General features: G+C 39.7%; 1 long non-coding RNA gene across 2 annotated transcripts in view; it reads right to left on the bottom strand.

The window, feature by feature from the left end:
• Positions 1-14,999, bottom strand: part of LOC125400014 (uncharacterized) — a 40,928-nt gene extending 25,929 nt beyond the window's left edge. The window contains exon 1 of one of the 2 annotated variants that reach the window (XR_015736807.1): positions 14,491-14,999. This is a non-coding gene — a long non-coding RNA (uncharacterized LOC125400014). The remainder of the gene's footprint in view (positions 1-14,490) is intronic. The other variant, XR_015736808.1, reaches the window with a different exon arrangement.
• Between the last annotated feature and the right edge of the window lie 8,134 nt (positions 15,000-23,133).

Raw genomic sequence — 23,133 nt, 5'->3', positions numbered from 1 at the left:
CCACTTAAAGACCAGGTTTGGACTACAAACTGCTCAGAACAATTTAAAGGTGGCTAGTTGAGATGATCCAGCCTCACGAACTACTCTAGTTAGGACTTGAGACAAGCCCTGCACTTTCTCATGATTCATTGACTGAATGATACAGCTATTTCTCCCAGGTCTTAACAATCAATCAAAACTTTTCTTTCAGGATCCTGTAAAGATACCATCACCTCCAGACATCAGGAAGTAAATTTAAGAACGTCATACCCACATTCCCAAGAGGTAGTATGGGTGGTTTTTGGTTGTTCAATGGATTAGGGATATTATAGATATTATAGAATAAAAGGGTAGATTATTGAATCGACTCTGAAATGAAAAATGAAGGATATAGAAATGATAAGATTAAAAGGTAGATTATTAAATCTACTTTTAAAAAGTAACTACTAGGTTTAAATGTTTTACATTGGATTGGACTTTTGTATACAAATTTTGTATATTGATAAAAATTTGAGATTAATTTTGTTAAAACATACTGTACATATATTTCTAATCTTGTTCAAGGTATTGTACCTACATAACTCATTTAACAATATAGTATAAATTTCTATTCCTTGAAACTGTTCTTTCCAACTGTTTATGATAATTAGGAAATATAGGTTAGTAATTAATCACTTAGTATAATCAAGCTTGTAGTCACATTAGGTATGTTTTCAAGATCAAACAAACATATTTTAGATAGATAGGTCCTCTTCAAACACTTTAGAGAACTACAGAATATGGCATTTAAAATGTTTTAATAACCTAGGTTACTCCTTTTTAAGACAACGAGGCATGTCTGCTCCTGGCAGTACCAATGTACTTCAGAGGAGATTAAGGGCATCAAAGAAACTTCACTTTCACATGAAGTTTACTTTCTTTGTGGCAAAAGTAAGCCACTGGGAAAGAAAATAGCCCTGCCTCAACTGCTGACATTATGCTGTCCTAATCAGAAGAACACAAAATATCCTTCTTCACAGATAGTCTGTCAGATATGCTAGGCCTGTAGGCTGAAGATAGATGCCTCAGCATCACAGAGGAACTTTGGTGGCTGTCCAGGCAGCCATCTGTTTCTGCCATTTCTCACATTGTTTGGAAATCGCTTGCTTGTACTACCTGCTTACTTAGTTCATATTGTTTCCTTCTTGGGTTTCTGAGGGAGTTGAAGACTAGATAGTTGTAGTTTTCCTTGTTTACCTGACATAGGAAGCAAATTATGATAGAAAATAAATTAGGTACAAGACTTTGGACTCATCGAGATAGAATGAATATAAAGTATTTTCTTTGCATTTGTCAAATGCAAGTGGACTAGACATTGTTGATACATTTGTTGCCTGTATAAATTATATATATTATTATTATACATATTATATATGGTTTTTCTTATATTAGTTATAGCTTTCTTTTTATTTTAGACAGAAAGGAAAAATGTAGCAGCATTTCACTTGTATTTTAATAGATAAAACTTGCCTGAGGAGCAGGAAAGTGAAACAGCCGCACTGGCCATCCTTACAGACCAGGTAACACTAACACACACCTCTGATCCCAGTAGCCACTCTAGTTTGCCATAGAAACCAGGCGGTAGCGGTGTGCGCCTTTAATCCCAGAGCTAAAGAGGATTATGAAAGTGGAGGAGACAGCTCTCAAACTCAGTCTCATTCTGAGATTCCTGGAGGCAGGATTGCCATTTTCAAACTGAAGCTGAAGAGTCAGTGACTGACTGTTTTGCTTTTCGGATCTTCAGGTTGAACCCCAATTTCTCTCTCTGAGTTTTTATTAATCATGCTTTAGTCCCCAGAATAGAGTAGAGAAACTCCCAGTCTAAAGATGACAGGGGTTTGTACTGTGGGATTAGACATTCCTCTCCTTGTCCTATATCTGGATGACTGTACAATAAAAGTCAGTAATGGCTTTAAAAGGGAGCAGGAAAGAATGGGTATATATCTCCTTGTAAAATTGACATGTATGATTTTTGGTCTTTATTCCAATAAATAATGCTGGTTTATTTTCTGTTTCTTTTTTTTTATTCCTCATTCAAGTTTGGGTCCATGATCAGGTACCCAGTGGTTAGTTTATTCTCTGATTGAGCCCCCTTTCCAGATTTAAAGTAACTTCCTGACCTGTGTTCTTCCTCTGACATGCTTATCCCAGTCCTACTTGAAAGTGTTGATGCCCCAAAGAATCTGACCAGTTCATTCTGCTTGGCCTTTCACTGAAGGATTCAGATTTCTCATCTACTAGCTCATCCTGTCTCTCTTGGTACTATTTCAACAGGCAGTAGCAGCAAGATTAATAGTGATAGTAACAATAGGAACAGTGCAGCAAAATTAAGTTAGCTATAGTGGCAGGAACTGCTATGCCTGCTTCACACGGTCTTATTCTATTTTCATGTCTGCAGAAGAAAAAGAATATGATTGCCTACACCTTACAAATCAGGAAATTGGGTCATGGATCACTAAATACCATAGGCCACCCACCTAGTAAGTGTTAGAACGAAGGTTTACTGTGGGGCTGGTGAGACTGCTTGATGCGTAAGAGCATGTGCAGCAAAGTTTGATAACATGAGTTTAACCCCAAGTCCTCACATGAAGGAAGGAGAGAAGAGACTCCTGCTAGGTTTATGTTGTCTCTGACCTTCACACTCACTCTGTAGGATGTGTCTGCATCCCCATAAGAAAATAGATAAAGTAGTAAAGAAAATTAAGGATTACCAACCAAACAAACAAATAGACGAAAAGTTTCACCAAGGATTTTTGAATCCGTATTTCAAACTCAGTTTCCCATTTTATAAAGTGTGGATGAGTAGTGAGACGGGGAGGAGGAACTGAGTGTGTGTCTCTTCCTGGCCTAGTTTCTCCAGTCACGTTACTTGATCTTTGTATGCTTATAAACATCCACAAGTTATCTGACACTCTTTTCATTGAGACAAAGGTCTATGTCTTTTCTTTTTTTACCTGGGCTGATCTTAGTAACGAGTGTCCAACACTACTAAGATCAGGATTGTGTGACTTCTCTTGTGTCAGAGGCGATGCAGACCACATCTGAACATTTGATCAGGACCCCAGTAACACAATTGTGAGGAAGGCAAGCATGCATATGGTCAGATCCCAGCTGATGTCAAGCCAGCTATCAGGCAAGGAGTGAACAAGCCTTCTAGTTCCTAACCCGTTAATTTCACCAATTGTTTTCTCTTTCTGTGGAGATAAGCTGTACCACCAAATTTTGGTTTTGTTTAGACTGAATTTCACATTTATAAGTGAAATAAATAATAGTTATTTTTAGCCACTAAGTTTGAGGTGGCTGGTTATACACAACACAGAACTGGGAGTGTCTGTGATCTTGGCATCCTTTGTGCATGGGAAATGGGCACCAAAGGTAAAGTTATTTGTTCAAGGTCACGTTGGTTTTATTTCTATTCATTGTTGATGCTTCAAAACTTAGTAAGTGTAGGAGGATATTATAAGAAGTAATTAGGGTATTATTATGACAGCCCTGATTAGGAATATCCCAAAGCTGACTGAAAAGGAGATATGCATTCACAATACCTACTTCGTCAGAAAGGAGCCACTATATTTCATGTGTTTCTAAGAAAAAACAGAATCGAAGAACTTTTATTGGGAAACTCGTACCAACAACTGAGACATCAGAGAACTAAGTTGTCAGTTTAAGAGAAAATGAGGATACTAGTTTACCATGTGTAGGACAGTAAAAAGTGTAGCATTCTGCTACATACAATTTATTTTATAAATAATATTTATTTCATAAATACTGACTTTTATGTCCCTATATTTAAATTTATAATCTTGGCACTATGTGATGGTGAAAACTATTCCTATAGAATTTGAATAGTTCACCAGCATTTGGTCAGATTTGCAGTGTTAATTATTCTACTCATGTGGGGCACGTTCATATACACATTCAGATAAGAAATATAACAAACTATCTCCATCACCATCATCACCAACACAAACCTAAAGCAAGGAGTTTAATTTAAAGAGGTTCAGAGTAATGCTGCTGGAGACTTAGACTGCAAAAACGAGTACTTGTTGCAAAAGATTCAGAATAACTAAGAAAACTCTATTCAGACTGACCATAATTATAGGAAAGCTTTGAGAGTTATATGCCATAGAATGTAAGATCCTTGTTTATTTCAGTTATATCAAAATGCGTATAATTGTTTTCATCTTAGAGTTGATAAAGTAGAACAATTTAGTATGAGAACCTGGGAATGGAAACTAAGGAGATGTTTATTGATTAAAATCATTGACTGTTCTGTTTGGTGCAATATTATGTGAGTTGCCACAGCAGAGTGTATGAATGGCTCTGAGTGTATATCGACTGCCGTTATGAGCTGTGCATATTTCCTAAGGCTTTTGTAACCAATACCATAGATCTGGTGGCTTAAAACCTCCACTTGACTACTTTGCAAAGCTTCTGTGATAGTTAATGTTCTCAACTTGACCTGATCTTGAATTACCCGGGTGACAAAACTCTGTGAATGTCTGTGAGGGGTGTCTAGACTGGCTTAAGTAAGGGAGGAAGAAACACCATAATTGTGAGCAGCACCATTCCATGGGCTGGGGTCGCAGACTGGATAAAAAAGGAGGATGTAAATGTAATGCCAGCTTTCCCTACTGTTTCCTGACTGCAGATAAAACACGCTCCTATTGATTGCCATGGTTTCTCAGCTGTGATGGACAGCACTTCTATTTCCAGATGACGTTGTAGGTACTGGGGAGTAGGACTTCAATATACATTTTTTGCTATGTACCACTCAACTCATAGCACTCTGTTTTAGTCCATTTACTGTATTCTGTAGTACACAGTATAGTCCATATACTGTAACTGCAATACATTATAACAGAATATCACAGACTAGACAGTTCATAAATAACAGGAGCTTATTTTCCTTATAGTTCTGGAAGCTGGAAAGTCCAGGAGCATGTTGCTAGAATATGGTGATAGATTCTGTGCTATACCATGGCATGGTGGAAGGCCAGGTGAAGAAGCATGAGATAGACATAATTAGTAACATACCTCAAATGATAATATCAATATCATTATTGATAATAATAACAATCCCTTAATTAATTCACTATTCTCGTGGTCTTTTAAAGCTCTCACCTCTTGATTCTGTGACAAGGCCATTAGATTTCAGCATGAGGTTTAGAAAGACTTTTAAAATCATAACTATTATGTGTGAGGTGACTCATTTCTACCTCCCAAGTGGAATCACCCACCTTTTACTTCCTATGCTCACACTTCTGCCTCTGAAACCCATAATCTCAGCCATTGTGGAGTGCTCAAGTCTCATAGGCTCAGGCTGCAGGATACTTTACATCTCTCTCAAGCATCATTTTCTTTAGAGGTGCCTGTCCTGAATCTGCAGGTATGGTTAGCGGCTTCTGCCTTAGGTCTGTTCAAACACCTACTCTACAGCATTGTCTTTACTACTCTATCTGTATCTTTATCAGAACTTTTTTAAAATTGATTTTTATTGATATCTACATTTTTCTCTGCTCCCCTCCCTGCCTCTCCCTTCCCCCCTTCAACTCTCTCCCAAGATCCCTGTGCTCCCAATTTACTCAGGAGATCTTGTCATGTAAATTAGATCTATGTATGCCTCTCTTAGGTCCTCATTGTTGTCTAGGTTCTCTGGGATTGTGGTTTGTAGGCTAGTTTTCTTTGCTTTATGTTTAAAAAGCACTTAGGAGTGAGTACCTGTGATAATTGTCTTTCTGTGTCTGGGTTACCTCACTCAAAATGATGTTTTCTAGCTCTATCCATTTGCCTGTAAAATTCAATATGTCATTATTTTTTTCTGCTCTGTAGTACTCCATTGTGTAAATGTACCACATTTTCCTTATCCATTCTTTGATGGAGGGGCATTTAGGTTGTTTCCAGGTTCTGGCTATAACAAACAATGCTGCTATGAACATAGTTGAGAACATGTCTTTGGGGCACAAATTGAGCATCCTTTGGATATATACCCAAAAGTGCTATTGTTGGGTTTTGAGGAAGGTTGCTTTCTAATTTTCTGAAAAACCACCACACTGACATCCAAAGAGGCTGAACCAGCTTGCATTCCCACCAGCAATGCAGGAGTGTTTCTTTTACCCCACAACCTCTCCAACATAAGTTGTCTTCAGTGTTTTTGATCTTGGCAATTCTTACAGGTGTTGATTTGATTTTCATTTCTCTGATGACTAATGATGTTGAGCATTTCCTTAAGTGTCTTTCAGCCATTTTAGATTCCTCTTTTGAGAGTTCTCTGTTTAGGTCTGTACTCCATTTTTTTTTTATTGTATTATTCGTTCTTTTGATGACTAATTTCTTGAGTTCTTTGTGTATTTTGGAGATCAAACCTCAGTTTGATGTGGGGTTAGTGAAGATCTTTGCCCATTCTGTAGGTTGTTGTTTTGTCTTGTTGACCATGTCCATTGTTTTATAGAAGCTTTTCAGTTTCCAGAGGTCCTATTTATTAATTGTTTCTCTCAGTGTCTGTGCTACCGGGGTTATCTTTATCAGAACTTTATCCTGGACTGTGAAGTGATTGAAGACAGAACATTCTGTTCTTATCTTCATGTTATCCTTACACAAGGGTTAGTATTTGGTAGATACCCAGTAAATATTTAGTATTGACTGAGTATCGCAAAGGAAATTTGGCAGAACAGAGAGGCCAATATATGAAAGAAGTAAAATATTCCTTGGGATTATGTGTGTATATGGCTTAGAAAGGAAGCTGGTTCCAGGAAAAGTATTTCGTGTCTAAATTGAATGGATCATGGTTTTTAAAAAAAGTGATAGGAAATGCAGCATGGTAAACCTTTTAAGAGGTGTGTTTTATTTTTTCATTCTTAGTTCTTAGTATGGCGCCTGAAATTAAAAAGTTAATAAATTCATCTCTACCAGCTACAGTATATAGTGCATGTTTCCTCATCTCCGTGATGGCGCTTCTACTGATAAAGTAAAGAGACAATGGAGAGGGAATGGAAAGATGGCTGACTAGTGAAGAGCACTTGCTGCCTGCCCTTCCAGAGGACCTGAATTTGTTTCTTATTATCTATGTCAGTCAGCTCATAATTGTCAACAACTCCAGCTCCTGAATGTACACAGCAGGATGGATACACACACACACACACACACACACACACACACACACACACACACATCTTAAAGAAGGAAAGGCCGTAAAGTAATTCACTTGAGGGCTAGGAAGATAAAATCTTCAACTTTAACTATGATGATTTGAAAATTAGAGCAGTATCTAATGAGGGAGCTTCAGCAGCCAGGTCTATGAGTTTACTATCACTGTAGCAAAAAACCATGATCAAGAAAATTTACAAAATGTAGCATTCAATTGGGTCTTGCTTAAATGGTCATCATGGCAAGGAACATGGCATCAGGCAGGCAAGGTGGTTAGAGCAGCAGATTGCATGTTGAGACAACAACCATAAGGAAAAGAGAGAGAGAGAGAGAGAGAGAGAGAGAGAGAGAGAGAGAGAGAGAGAAGTGTGGGCTCTTGAAAACCCAGTGACTTACCTCTTCCATCTAGGCCACACCTCCTAGCCCTCCCAATCAGTTCCATCAACTTTGAACCAAATATTCAAACATATGAGTTTATGAAGAACATCCTCATTGACATCACCATAACTAGAAGACCACAAGTACCTATTTGGGGATTGTCAACATGGAAAACATAGAAGTAGATTAGTTTTTAGAGAAATTGAATATAGAGTAAAATCTTAGTAAATAGACAACAATTGAATCAGTGAAGGAAATGAGAAAATCGTCACCAAAGGAATCATCTGGTTCACAGTAGTGCCACAGAATTCAAGAGAGGAAATAACTGAAATATCATTAACTGGTTCAAATTATGTAAAGATTGAGAATAGTGAGAAAAATTCAATAGTTGAAGCCACAGATGGAGTCACCTTCCAAGAGAAATAGCTCAGTGGAGTAAGCAGAACCAATCTATTCTCATGTGTTTAACACGGGATTTGGTGGCAGTTCAGCCACAATGACAGGAGTTTTCTATTGACCATGCTTAGTAAAAAAAGAAGAGAAATTAAATAGAAGGTTGGAAAGTCAGTAGGATCAACAAAACCTACTGATGTATTTTTGAATGCGAGGTATATTTTTAATAAGTTTAGTGTTTAATAACAAGAATGCTTAACTTCCAATTCAGGATAGGGTTGAAACAGTGAAGGCGGTTAAGTTACAGGGCCAGAGAAGTTCTATGGCTTTTGGCTTAGAGGAGCGCCCTCCTAGGTCTAGAACCTGGTGGCTGGCATTGGGAAAGGGAGGTGGAGGTGCAGGAATCCGGAGGAATAGATGCAGTGCAGAGGAGATAGTTCAATTCCGGAGCAGAATCGTATCTGGAAACAGAGATTGCTCTACTTTTGTGCCATTGTGACAGTGACAATTTCTCAAAGACATGATTTAGGGGAAGAAAAAAATATTTTGATTCCTAGTTTCTATCTATCAAGATAAGAAAGGTGTGGCAGTTCAGCTTAATTTATCGTAGCAAGAGCATAGCATTGAGGCTGTTCACATCATGGTAGACCAAAATGTAGAGAACCAGTTGGACAGAGCCCAGGGATAGCATATTCTAAAGACTCCCCACTCCCAGTCTCTAGTAACTTACTTCCTTCTCCTAGGCCCTGTCTTCCAAAGTTTATAGAACTTCTCCAAAAACACCTACCAGCTGGGGTCAAATGCTCAGAACATGAGCCTGTGGAAGGCATTTCAGATTCTTCTGGTCGTGTGTAAAACACACGAGAAGCAACAGTTTAGGGGAGGAAAAGTTGATTTTGGCTCACAACTTCAGAGGTATCAGCCCATGGCCAGGTGACTCCATTGGTGATAAGGCAGAGCATCGTGGCAACAGAACATACAGGTAGGCAGCTGCTTTCCTCATGGCAACTGACAAACAGAGAGTAGAGGGCAAGTCTATATTGGTGGTCTCCCTCCTTCTGCTCTGGTTCCATATGGACTCCTAGCCATTGTGTTGTGGGACTTTGTTCCAATAAGCAAATGAATGGTATTGGGGTGACTTAGCCCTATGGGTGAGGTCTTCTCTGGGTATGTGACTGGGTAAGAACTGAGGATGAGGCTCACACGCCTTCTCTGGGACAGTGGAGGAACTGGCAGAGCTACAGTTTGGAGTTCCCCTTGGTTCCTCGGGAGCAAGGTTAAGGTGTAGCCATGGAGAGCTGGTTCCCCAGCAGGATCGGTGGAGCAGCTGGGGCTGTGACCTGGACTTCTCCTTCTGTCTTGTAATCATTGTGCACGGATTTGATTTAATAAAGGTAAAACAGTCTTCAGAATTGCCTCTTTACCATTGGATGGTGCTGCCCACATTCTTGGAGTGTTTCTTCCTTACTTCATGTGCCACTTGCCTCTCGCCTCTATAAACACTGCTTCAAAAACTTCCCAAAGACTGGGGATACAAGGATCATACCTAAATATAATGAAAGCAATGTACAGCAAACCGTCAGCTAACATCAAATTGAACGGAGAGAAACTCAAAGCCTTTCCACTAAAATCAGGAACACGACAAGGCTGTCCACTCTCACCATTCCTCTTCAATATAGTGCTTGAAGTTCTAGCAATAGCAATAAGACAACATAAGGAGATCAAGGGGATTCGAATTGGAAAAGATGAAGTTGAACTTTCGTTATTTGCAGACGATATGATAGTGTACATCAGCGACCCCATAAACTCTTCCAAAGAACTCCTACAGTTGATAAACACCTTTAGTAATGTGGCAGGATACAAGATCAACTCCAAAAAATCTGTTGCCCTCCTATATACAAAGGATAAAGAAGCAGAGAGGGAAATCAGAGAAACATCACCTTTCATGATAGCCACAAATAGCATAAAATATCTTGGGGTAACTCTAACCAAGGAAGTGAAAGACCTATTTGACAAAAACTTTAAGTCTTTGAAGAAAGACATTGAGGAGGATACCAGAAAATGGAAAGACCTTCCCTGCTCTTGGATAGGGAGAATCAACATAGTAAAAATGGTAATTCTACCAAAAGCAATCTATAGATTCAATGCAATTCCCATCAAAATCCCATCAAACTTCTTTACAGACCTTGAGAGAACAATAATCAAGTTTATATGGCAAAACAAAAAACCCAGGATAGCCAAAACAATCTTATACAATAAAGGAACCTCTGGAGGCATTACCATCCCTGACTTCAAACTGTATTACAGAGCAACAGTATTGAAAACAGCTTGGTATTGGCATAACAACAGAGAAGTCGACCTATGGAATCGAATAGAAGACCCGGGTATTAACCCACAAACTTATGAACACCTGATTTTTGACAAGGGAGCTAAAGCTATACAATGGAAGAAAGATAGCATCTTTAACAAATGGTGCTGGCATAACTGGATGTCAACCTGTAGAAGAATGAAAATAGATCCATATCTATCACCATGCACAAAACTCAGGTCCAAATGGATAAAAGACATCAACATTAATCCGACCACTTTGAACCTGATAGAAGAGAAAGTGGGAAGTAGTCTACAAGATATAGGCACAGGAGACCACTTCCTAAGCAGAACCCCAGGAGCGCAGACAATAAGAGAAACAATAAATAAATGGAACCTACTGAAACTGAGAAGCTTCTGTAAAGCAAAGGACACTGTCAGTAAGACAAAAAGGCTACCTTCTGACTGGGAAAAGATCTTCACAAACCCTGCAACAGATAAAGGTCTGATCTCCAAAATATACAAAGAACTCAAGAAACTAGACACTAAAACTCTAATTAACCCAATTAAAAAATGGGGTACTGATCTGAACAGAGAATTCACTACAGATGAACTTCGAAGGGCTAAAAAGCACTTAAGGTCATGCTCAACCTCCTTAGCAATCAGGGAAATGGAAATCAAAACAACTTTGAGATATCATCTTACACCTGTCAGAATAGCCAAACTCAAAAACACCAATGATAGCCTATGCTGGAGAGGATGTGGAATGAGGGGAACACTCATCCATTGTTGGTGGGAATGCAAACTTGTGCAGCCACTGTGGAAATCAGTGTGGCGGTTTCTCAGGAAACTGGGAGTCAACCTCCCTCAGGACCCAGCAATTCCACTCTTGGGAATATACCCTAGAGATTCCTTAACATACTACAAAAGCATTTGTTCGACTATGTTCATAGCAGCACTATTTGTAATAGCCAGAATCTGGAAACAGCCTAGGTGCCCCTCAATAGAAGAATGGTTAAAAAAGGTGTGGAACATATACACATTAGAGTTTTACTCAGCGGTAAAAAACAATGACATCTTGAATTTTGCATGCAAATGGATGGAAATAGAAAACGCTTTACTGAGTGAGGTAAGCCAGACCCAAAAAGAGGAACATGGTATGTATTCACTCATAAGTGGATTCTAACCATAATTAAAGGTCTTTGAGCCTATTATTCGTGATCCTAGAGAAGCTAAATAAGAAGATGAACCTGATGAAGATTATTTAGCTATCCGCCAGGAGGTAGGAAACAGACAAGAGTCCCAGGTAACCTCGGGTGCATGGGGGGGTGGGAGGGTTGTCGGAAAGGGAGAGGGTTAGAGAGAAGGGAGTAGGGGAGGATTGGGGAAAGATCGGGGGACTGGGATGGGGGGAAGGGAGGAAGGATGGATATGGGATCAGGCAAGTATATACCTCAACTAAGGGAATCATTTTAGGGTTTACAAGAGACTTGATTATAAAGGGGATCCCCGGTCCAAGGAGAGATCCCCAGATGGTTCTCTGGGCAGAGGAGAGGGTGCCTGAACCGGCCTTGGCCCACAACCATACTGATGAATATTTTGCATGTCACCATAGAACCCTCATCTGGCGATGGATGGAGATGGAGGCGGAGAACCACGTTGGAACACTGGACCTAGCTCCCTAGGTCCAAATAAGAGGCAGAAGGAAAGAGAACGTGAGCAAAGAAGGCAAGGGCAGAGGAAACCTTCATCCGACGTTGGAAGGCGATACAGATGGAGACCCATATTGGAACACCGAACTGAGCACTCCACGGTCCAAATGAGGAACAGAAAGATGAAGAAAATTAAAAAAGTAATCAGGACTGCGAGGGATGCGAGCACCCACTGATACAAGGGAACTGATATAATGAGAGTTCACCAAGGCCTGTTGGACTGGGACTGAACGAGGACGTGATCCAACCAGATTCTCTGAATGTGGCTGGCCCGGAGCCTTTTTGAAAAGCCATTGACAATGACACTGGGACTTGCTTCCTCTGCATATACTGGATTTTGGCACTCCAGTCTGTTTGGACTCTCACCTTTCCTGGACCTGGAGGGAGGGGGGAGGAACTTGAACTTCCCACAGGGCAGGAAACCCTGACTGCTCTAGGGGATAGAGAGGGAGGAGGAGAGGGAGTGGGGAGAGTGGGAGGGTGTTGGGAGGAGGGGCTGAAATGGAAACTTTTATAATTTAATAATAATAATAAAAAAAACTTCCCAAAGCGTTATTTCCTAATCTCCTGTGTCTCTCTCAACCTAATCACCATTGGACAACCAAAATTAACCACGGGAAGTGGGGACCAAATTTCTGCATTTACAGAAGATGCAGCTGAGGATGTCTAGGTCCTAGAGAAAACCCGTTTGCACTGTTTGAAAGAGCTGTAGTGTTGGCTTCCCATTTCTTCCAGCTGTAAGGAATCTCACGTCACCACTGCTGATCTCCAGGACTGGTTTGTAGACGAAGAATAATCATCACTTTACTCAAGGGTGTTGCTGGCCAGAGAGTTGAATAGCACACATTCTGGGGGAGTAGTTTTCTTCTTAGACAATTTCTTGAACTAATTCGACTGTTTAGCTAATAGGGGTAGAGAAATGCAGATCCTGGTATTCATTAGCCAGACCAGCTGGCTACCAAGCTGACAGGCCTGTGGCTATAGAAGCCAACCTCACTGAAATAAGATGGATTATACAGATAAACCTCTTTTCAACTTCATTTGCTGAAATGATGTCTTGGTCCTTTGAATTAGCTCTTGCAGATATATCCGATTGAATCATTTAATCTTCTCAGTCAATATTTCATCACAGTTTGCTTAAATGTTCTCTCCTTTGTGACTTGTTTGGGACTGCTGAGACAGTGGTACATATTGTGGTTCCTACATGTGAAAGCTTTTGCACTTTGTATTCAATATACTTCATTTTTTACCTGTAGAATAAGTCACAATACAGTAACTGAGGTGAAGAAAAATGGTCTACAATGCTGGGCATCTCTTTACTGAAGGAATTCAGGATGCTGAGACAAATAAAAAGTTGGGAGTTTGATGGAAAACTATTTATCTATATGCAAATATTGATTTTCTTCTCCAAAAATACATTTTTCTTTCACCAAAGTTTGAAGCTATGCCTCGTGTGACAGAGATGAATATGTATGTAGCGTGCATGTACATGTTATATATACACATGTCGGAATCCATTAACCATACTTAGAAAACATATGCACAAAGACAAAGGATGCCAGAGTTGATGGAGAGGGAGAAATATGTGAAAAAGGCTTTGAAATATTGATTCAGTTTTTGAAGTGGTTTGTGAGCTGTTTTCCTCTGACCTTTTCTTTTGTCTCCTACACTGCCATGCAGCTTTGACATTATTATTCTATTCAGCACCACAAAACCCGAGGCAGTCCATTTAGAAATCTCTCTTAACATATTAAACTGAATAGCAAATAGATAATTTCAGTCATAACTCACAGCCAATAACAACCTTCCAGAAACCAGACTCTCAGAACCTTTGAAGCATTCCTTTTTAACTACAGAATTCCAGAGGATATTAAAATCAAATTCAGGAAGTTCTGTGGGTGGTAGAGGCGAGGAAGCATTTCAAGGTTGTTCAAAATCATAAATCTAGGCGTGGAACTGTATTTCAGGTGTGGAGGCAGAATGTGTTACTCCTTCTTGTTCTAAACAGTGGGCAGAAACGACTCCCAGTTACACTGTCTTCTGGGAACCCTCTGTTGTCACAAGACACTGAGAAACAGAAGGCATATGGGGAAAAAGAAAGGAGATGAGAGGAAGGGCACCAATGAAAGACTGCAGAATGACAGACTCTACAATAGTTACATGCTTGCTATATAGAGCATATAACTATTCATAGTCTAGAAAAGAAGTTACAGGGTAAATTATCTGAAAAATAAGTTCTTCTGTTTAAAAAAACCTTAAAAATAAACCCATTCTCCATTAAAATATCTAATAACTCCTTCTGCCAAGATTTAGGTTCATCTGCTTTGTTAGCCAAGTCAAAATTGTCATGAATTTACATGAATCAGCATGACACTGTCCCCTGGGGTGCAATCTTTCTTGAATGTGAAGAATATATCTGGATATTTACTTTTAAGAGACTATAATTTCTTTATCCTTGATTTTATATATCTTAATCATCTTTCCTCTAAACCCTTCAAAGTTCATCACATAATAAAAATATGGGCTTGGTTCTTACCTATGATTATCCCAGGATCATCTCTTCCATTTTGAATTCTGAGAAAACGTTGAATACACTGCAACAATTTCCAACCTTCACAGGATTTGCAATGGCAAAGCTCACATGTACAGCAGAATGTTAGAACTGAAACTTCTGCCAAGACACAGACACACGTCTGCCGCTGCACTCTGAGAGCACACGTAGTTCCTGTGTGCAGTGTTCCAAGCAGCAGGCAAGGGACCGGCTACATGATTCTGGAACTGCTCACCCACACAAAGGTCATCAAAGGGTGGAGAGTGGAGATGACTTCAATATTTTCAGAAATTTCTTTGGGGAGAGCTTTGCTAAGTCTTACCTTCTCCTTTTAGTGGGTGGTTAGGTATTTCTTTCTTCTTCGGAAATCAAGAGACAGGAGATTCAGCAGATGGCACAGGGAACTTGATATGTGTCCTTTGTGGCTAAGGGGAATGGCTGGCTGGTAACTGATGATTACACGGAAAACCTAAGTGGCAGGACCAGTCTGCTAACTGCTCTGACCACAGGAATTGGGAGGTGGCTGTGCTGCCTCATCTCTCTTTCCAGTATTTCCTGAGCAAGAATACTGAGAATATTTGTGGGACATGCAGGGAAAAGCTACCCCAGATGTGGGACATACAAGGGAAAGCTACCCTAGATTCTGAGACTGTTACTAGGGTCTATTTCTTTCTCTCTTTTTCTGTTTCTCAGCATAGCTTTTCTCAGTCCTACTCTTTATAATGCCAGAATGATTGCAATTGATCCCTTGAGCAATCCTTCTAGATGGAACAGATGCCCATGTGAGTAATAGCAGAGTCATACAAGAGGTGGATGGGTGTGGCTGCCAGGTAGGCCAGCTATCAATGGTCTAGACACTTAGTTCTTATGTTACATAGCAGAGCTCTAGACTCGTTCAGCCTACATTTGCTATTTTGTATCCATTGACCTGGCTTTTTCATGTCACCCTGAGCTAGGGTTTTATTATAGCCGCTATGCTATTCTCTTCTTATGTATATCTGAGTCTTTGTTAAAGCTTCCAGAGATAAGTGCAGTCATGCAGTCTAGCTTGCTTCATAAAATTATAAGGTCATCTAGGTCCATCCACTTGGTGGCAAATGACAAGAGGACTCTCATTTTAAGGTTGGAGAACATTCCATCATATATGATTATAATACACATATGCAATATAAGTCATCTCTCTGTGATATATAGAGAAATATAAAGAAAATATGACACATATATGTGATATGTACACGAGCCATGGTCTATACATGGACACTTAGTTTATTTCCACAAATCTTACTACTGTAAATAATGATATAATGAACACAGGAATGAAAGTATCCTTCCAGCCTGGAGGAGAGTGCAGCTCCGGTGGATATATACACAGCAGAGGGCCCTTTCCTCACACACCCTTGTCAACATTTGCTAGCTCATCTTGGTTGTTGTTGTTGTTTAGATAGGATGTTACTGTTGCCAAGGCTGGCATTTACTATCATTCTGACTCACTTTGCTAAATCCTAGGATTATGGACATGTGTCACCAAACCTGGCTTTCTTGTGTTTGACAAAGCAGTGCTCACTGGTGGAAGGTAATCTCTCATATTGGCTTTACCTCCTTAGCTCAGTCCCACTTTGGAAAAGTTACTGTAAATGGGACTGTTCCTTAGCTTCTCTTTCTCTGTTCAGATTCGTGTAAAGAAATGTTACTGATCCTTATATATTGGTTTTGAAACTGGCAATGTCACTGGCTTTCTATTTGGTTCTAACATATTATTTTTGGTAGGACTTTTGACCTATAGAATTGTAGCATTTGCAAATGACAATAATTTCACTTCCCTTTTTTCTGATTTTTGCTGTTTTTATTTCTTTTCTTTATCTGATTGCTTCTGCTAGTACTTCTGGTGAGATGTAGAATGGAAATGATAAACTGACATTTCTGTCTTATCCAGCATCTTGGCAGAAAAACCTTCTTTTGTTCTCCACCGAATGTGGTGCTAGCTATGACTGCTTCTTGACCAACAACTCCAAGGGAAGTTTCCCAGGCCACCTCAATGCGGTGAGTGGGCGAGCTGCCCTTGAGAGTGTGCTGCCGTGCTCACAATAGCCTGCTACCTAGGGGTGAGAGTGTGCTATAGTGCTCACAATAGCCTGCTGCCTTGATGATGGAAACTAAATCCTGAAAGTTCCAGGATTGTGATCTCTGAAGAAAAGAAAGCGATTTTTTAGGGTCTTCTTAGGATTTTTAAGTGGTGAGAGGTCTCAGAGGTGATCTGTGTTTCTCCTTGAAACAAAGCACTAGATTTTCCCTTAAAATCGATTTCACTTCCGCCCTTCTAAAATCGTTTAACTCATCTGATAAAGCTGATGCCAGCAATTTGTGAATCAGCCCCGATTCTTCCTCCACCTCACTGGCCTTGCAGGTCTTTGAACCTCTTCAGCAATCTTGTACCTCGTGTTTTCTCGGATGCTGGAAATTGCCCAGAATGACTTTCCCTGCTTTTCACTGGGAGACTCCTCATTCTTCAAATATCTTAAATGATTCTAATGATGCTAAGATCTCATAAATTATATCATCTAAAATACTGTGATACCATGATGCTTTATTAGAGTGATTTTTCAAGTGATCTTATCTGAATTTTCTCCATCTTCAATTTGAAATCATATTTGGTACTTTATCATCTGTCTTCCCAGCTAGAATTTAGAGATCAGGGAGGCTTTTATTTTGTTTGTTGTGCCATTCCTAACACCCGGTGCAATCTTTGGCATGCAATAGGTGGTTAACATATAATTTTTAAATTTTTTATATGTTATCTGTTTGTGTATACAAATGTTTGTGGAGGTTAGGATTCTTCTGCAATTACCCTACCCTAATGCTTTGAGACAGTCTCTTACTGCACCTGAAGCTCACAGATTCTGATACAATGGTTGGCCAGCAAGCCCCAGAGATCCCGTGTCTCCACCACCTACTGCTGCAATTAGAGGTGCAATGCTGTGGCTGGAATTTTATATGGGTCTGGGGATTTGAACTCGATTATCTCCTTCTGCTTGTGTATCAAGCATGTTACAAGCTGAGTCATTTCACCAGCACAATGCATTGAGTGAGTGAAGTGGTAGTGTGTGCTTTCCTGAAGTGTTTGTAGCTGCACCCCCCCAGCACTGTTTCATGATCAAATAAGTTTAGAAAATTTAAATGTAAATAATTTTAAGTGGGTTTCTTTACTGTTGATTGTTCCTGAGGCTTTAGTATACATTTAGATTACCCACTGTTAGTGGACTATTAATCCCTGAATAGGGGATATGCTTGTCTCTTTCCTTCTTTTCGATTTGATGTTTCTGTTTTGAGGGGAGTAGCTCCAAGAACGGTTGCTCTGTGGCCTGCAGTTCAGATGGTTCCATGCCAGGTCCTTCCTTTATAGGTAGAGACTGAGGATCAGGGCAGTCACTGGTTTACATAAAGTTGTACTGTGGGCTTTTGCAGGAGACAGGTCATTCATGAAACTTTAAACATTTAAGACTGCCTACCACATTTTTACATGATGAGTCAGACCAACACAGAAAGCCGAGCATGATGTAAACTACAGATCAGCATTCGGAATAAATTTGTCCTCCTTTGGAAATTTCCATTTTTGATAAAAAAATACCACAACAAAAAACTTTCAGATGCTACAATTTGCAAATGCTGCCATACCTCCACCCACACCCAGACCAAAACAAAAACATAGACGATTTTAGTTTGCCCCGACTGTCTGGGAGGGCAAGGAGTGGGGCAAGAAACATCCAAAGGGAAGTCTGACCCTGGCTTCCTCGCTTGGTTGCTGTGCTTCCGCGAGAGCTTCTCCTTGTGGCAACAGATGAGATCGTCTGTGGCTAGACTGTGAGTTCAGCGTCAGCACTGGGAATTGGTGGAATGCCAGGAAGAAGTGCATGGACTCCTGCAGCTGAGGGTTGGAAACCCCTCTCATCTGTAGAACCTGTGTGACATTGAGCACACCACACTGGACTTCTCAAAGCCTCTTTTCTCACCTAAAACTGGGATTACTGTTACTCCCCCTTACAGAGCCAGCTGTTGAGATGGGCGGTGATAATTGCCGCTCACCAGCAAGCATTCTAAATGTTACTATTTTAAGAAAAAAAAAACCCTAATGAGTGTTGGAAAGATCAGTGAAAAGTCAAAGAAGGTTTTAAGATTTCAAGATTGATTGAAAATCCTCTTGTGATGGTACACTAAAGTTACAAGTCATGGCTTCTAACTTAGAGTTTAATATTTCATATAAAAAGAAAACACAGTCTACACTTAGTTCCCAACCCATTTATGATGTAGGATTTCCCTCTGTATGCTGTGATTACCATTAATGAATAAAGAAACTACTTTGGACCTCTAACAGGGCAGAACTTAGCTAGGCGGGGAAAACTAAACTGAATGCTGGGAGAAAGAAGGGCAGAGTCAGGGAGAAGCCATGGAGCCACTGGGAACTTTACCTGGTAAGCCACAGCCACGTGATGATATACGGATTAATAGAAATGGATTAGATTAATATAAGAGTTAGCCAATGAGAAGCTAGAGCTAATGGACCGAGCAGTGATTTAATTAATACAGTTTCTGTGTGATTATTTCAGGTCTAAGCTAGCTGGGAGGCCAGAAACCAACAAGTAGCCCCTTCGTTACAAAACATTTACATCTCAGTCACTTAGGGTTTTATCTGTAGAAGTGGAATAAGACTCTCTGAGTTGGCATGGCATAAACACACTCTGAGACCTTGACTTGATGACAACATGTATGGTTAGCACCTTGCATGGTATGCTTGGCAAAACAGCCATAGTTTGATCTTTTTCAGGTTGGATTTCATCTGTTAGGATGGCTTTATAGAGGGTAACTGTACTGGGTCTAGGTCATACTGATTTTGAAAGTTCAGAGTGTGTAGTAGGGTCATTTCTGTTTTGATAGGTTGAGAGTTTAATATTGAAAGTCTCAAGATTTGCCTCATTTTGTGGTGTCTTGTTCCATACATCTACTATACAGTCTTTACCCAAAGACTGAGGGAACAGGATGCAGATTGTGGAACTCTTAGTCCCTGACTTGCAGCCCTTTTCTCAACTTACAATTCTATGCACTTGATACAGCCGGGCATCGCAGCCCAGTTCTCTCCAGTATGGTACCCTTGTGGCCATGGATTTTGATATGTTTGTTCAGTATCTGACAGCAAGCTTTGCCAAGTATTCTTAGGCCCACTTTGTTTCCTTGCTCTCATGGGTTGTCTGTGACTCATCACTGCACAGTTATTTCATATGTCTTGTCAAATTTTAGAGCTGTTTTTTCTCCATATTTTTTGACTAAAAAATTTACTTTTCTTTTTACATACCAACCTCAGTTCCTCCTCCCTCCCCTTCTCCCACCCTCCCACCATTCCCTTTCCCATCCCCCATCCACTCCTCAGAGGCTCCCACTTGGTGAGTCAACAAAGTCTATCATACCAATTTAAGGCAGGACCAGCGCCCCCTAACCCCATAATTAAAGCTGAGCAAGGCATCCCACCATGGGGAATGGGCTCCCCAAAGCAGCTTCATGTACCTGGGGTAGATCCTGGTACCACTGTCAGCCCCCACCCACAACAGATCAAGCCACATAAATTTTAGAACTGTTTAGACGGACAGTTTTCTGTGTTGTGAAAAGACTTCCAGAACTGGAACTCTTTTCCTGTTTTTGGTCTCCACTAATTTATCACAGGGCCTCTCTATGCAGTGAAAAGTCTTGGACTTCCCACAGGACAGGGTTCCCTGCCCTCTCTCAAGCAGGGTGGGAGAGAAAGGAGGGGGTGTGGGGGAGCGGGAGGGGATTGGGAGGAGGGAAGAAAGTGTAAATAATTGAATGGAAAAATAAAAATAAAAAAAGAAAGGGAAAAACAAACAAACAAACAAACAAAAAAGAAAACCCCTCAGTACCAGAGTGGTTAAGACATTTACTAATGGTCTTGGCAAGGTTCTTCTGTGACTAACAGTTTGAGTAGGGTGCTGTGTATGGTCTAGAGAATCTGCCTATCATTATGGAATGGGATAAATGAATTCATTGAGAGCTACAGCAGAACTTGTGGCTTTGTGTTTGGTGTAGTTAAGATTCTGAGCATACACATAACACATTGATCTGTGTGATGGGCCCACTTCTGAACTCATTTATAATCACATTTGATTTTCAACCATCCATTGGTTGATTACACTGATAATAAATGGGAGAGTTGGAGAATATCTGTGCTCATTCCTATGTTCCTAAAAGATCAGAAGGGCCATGACTTTCCTATGTGTAAAGAATTCTCATTAATATAGGTTCATCATGTATAACCTTTGAAATATGCCAATACATTACTTCTATGCTAATGTTCTAAATTGTTATTTGAAATGAGATGTGATCATGTATTAGCATATTTCATATTTCATAAAGACATCCTAAAAGATGCTCTCTTTCTTCCTGCAGTAGACTGGGTGATTTAAAGCCACATAGATGTGGAACTTTTTTTTTTATTTGTAAAAAGATGATGTAAAATTGAAAAAAAATTCTCCAAAATAATTAGTTTTTCTTCTTTGTAGGAAGTAGGGACCCACTGGTGAGAAGGTGTTCATTAGTAACTTCTGGTGGCAAAGATGTTTGTTGGCATCAATGAAGAATATTTATCTGTGCTTGCAAATGATATTGCCTGTATCATTAATAACTATGGCAAGTACACAAAGAAAAATCCCCCCATTCATGCTTTCAGATTTGTTACAGTTCCTTATTTTAAAAATCTCAATGTTTATTAATTTAGATGCCATGATTTTCCTTTTTTCTCCAAAATCATTTAAACTTGGGTAGCTTGGCAAAACATTTGAAAGAAAATAAAACATCTTTATTTTATGACTGTCCTGTGAGTTAGTAAACTCTAGTTTTCTTTAGGGCCTTGGGCTCTGAGAATTTCCTACCCATTTGTTACTTCAAATAATCTCTGAAAAACAAACCACTTTGATGTTTCCTCTTTATTCTTTTGAGTGTGTAACTTTATTGTGATAATTGTCTATATAATGGTGTTGCACAACCATCTGATGAAAGCAGTGGACTGGGCAAATATTTAGAATGCAGTTAGGGATTATTCTGATTGAGTAAAGTGGGAGTTGCAGATTCTCCTCCATGATCCACGATGTCACCAGCCTTGGGTAGATGGCTGGGTTTCGGTTGTTAGGCATGAGTTCCCTCATGTGAAGCAGATTTCAAGTCCTATTAGGGAGTTGTTGGTTCCCACCAAGGAATGAGTGTTACTATTGCAACCTTCGCATTATTGTGTCATAGTGGCCATTGCTATGGTTCATAGGTGTCATAGCTGGATAGGACTGTTGGCTGCTTTCCTCCTTTGGATGTTTGCACAGTAGCCCCTGGTACCAAAGCTAGTCCTTAGGAAGGAATTCCAGGTCCAGCTCAGGGCTTCTGAGCCCTTTCCTGAAGTGCATAGCCTCTTCAGCAATGGGAACTGACGATAGCAGTAGCATATATTGTTTGAGGAGTCTCTCGGACAATCTTGATCGACAGCTCAAAGGAGGGGGCTCTCATGCCTGGTGTTGATGTCTGCTCAGTTGGTCTTTGCCTCTTGGAGAAAGCATTTTCACACCAGATGAGAAAATTTTGATTAAACTGCATATGCATGTTTATACACAGACTTATGTGTACCATAGGATTCTTTTTTTGTGGTAGATCATTAATAGTGTGATTCCTTATAACTTTTTCGAATAGAAGATATATTATTTTGATTTTAGTGATCCTAATGATAGGGAAGCTACCATTTATCTACCTCACATTGAGAAAACACTATGATTTACAAATAGTGTGGTTGACTTTCTCCTCATTGCTGTTTTAATATTTTGTTATTGTGTTATATTGTATTTTTATTTAAAATTTGCCCATTTTATAGCTTAAAGTATAAAATAAACTATCACTGTATTTTTGTGTTTTCTGGACCTCAGGTCCCCAGAGATTTACTCTTTTTTGTTCCATTATTTATTAATCCTATTTGTGATTTTAAATCTTCTGCAAACTTTATTATAATATAGTCAGGGCAGGCTATTGATAAACTTAACTTTCTCACAAAGATATGGTGGCAGAGAAGAAACCGAGTCATAGCTAATTGCGTGGTTGTTTATGTTCTGGAACTCAGGGACATTAAGGTTAAAGCATTTAGAGATAAAATACATGTTTCAAAGTTTTCAAAGTAATTTAAAGTACAACCTCAAAAATAGAAAATAATGAAAAGACTAAAGGATCATTCAGCTGAGTTATGAAATCCATACCAAAATATGGGCATCTGGGAGTCAATTTCTGGATTTTCCATAACTGATGCCTGTGTTTGCCATTAAAATGTTACAATTTCAATTTTACACAATTGAGCTATAAATTGCTAAGATCTGGGAGAGATTGCCAATTATAGTGTAAAGAATGTCTCTTTTTTTTTTCCAGGAGGAGAAGAATTCAGTGCACCACTGACTTATAGTGATTATTTAAAATATTTCTCTAAAAGAAAAGGTTCACGGTCTGTTTGTAGAAATGGTCCAGTGGCCATAGTAACGAAGGAGTCGGGAATGATTTAGTGCAGAGCATCATGCAGGTTTCCCGGCATGTGCGTTTCAAACA

The sequence above is a fragment of the Myodes glareolus genome, chromosome 27, assembly GCF_982192425.1.
Source record: "Myodes glareolus chromosome 27, mMyoGla1.1, whole genome shotgun sequence".
Classification (NCBI taxonomy): Eukaryota; Metazoa; Chordata; class Mammalia; order Rodentia; family Cricetidae; genus Myodes; species Myodes glareolus.
The sequence above is the reverse complement of the archived record's forward strand: the minus strand, read 5'-3'. Positions and strand labels throughout refer to the sequence as shown.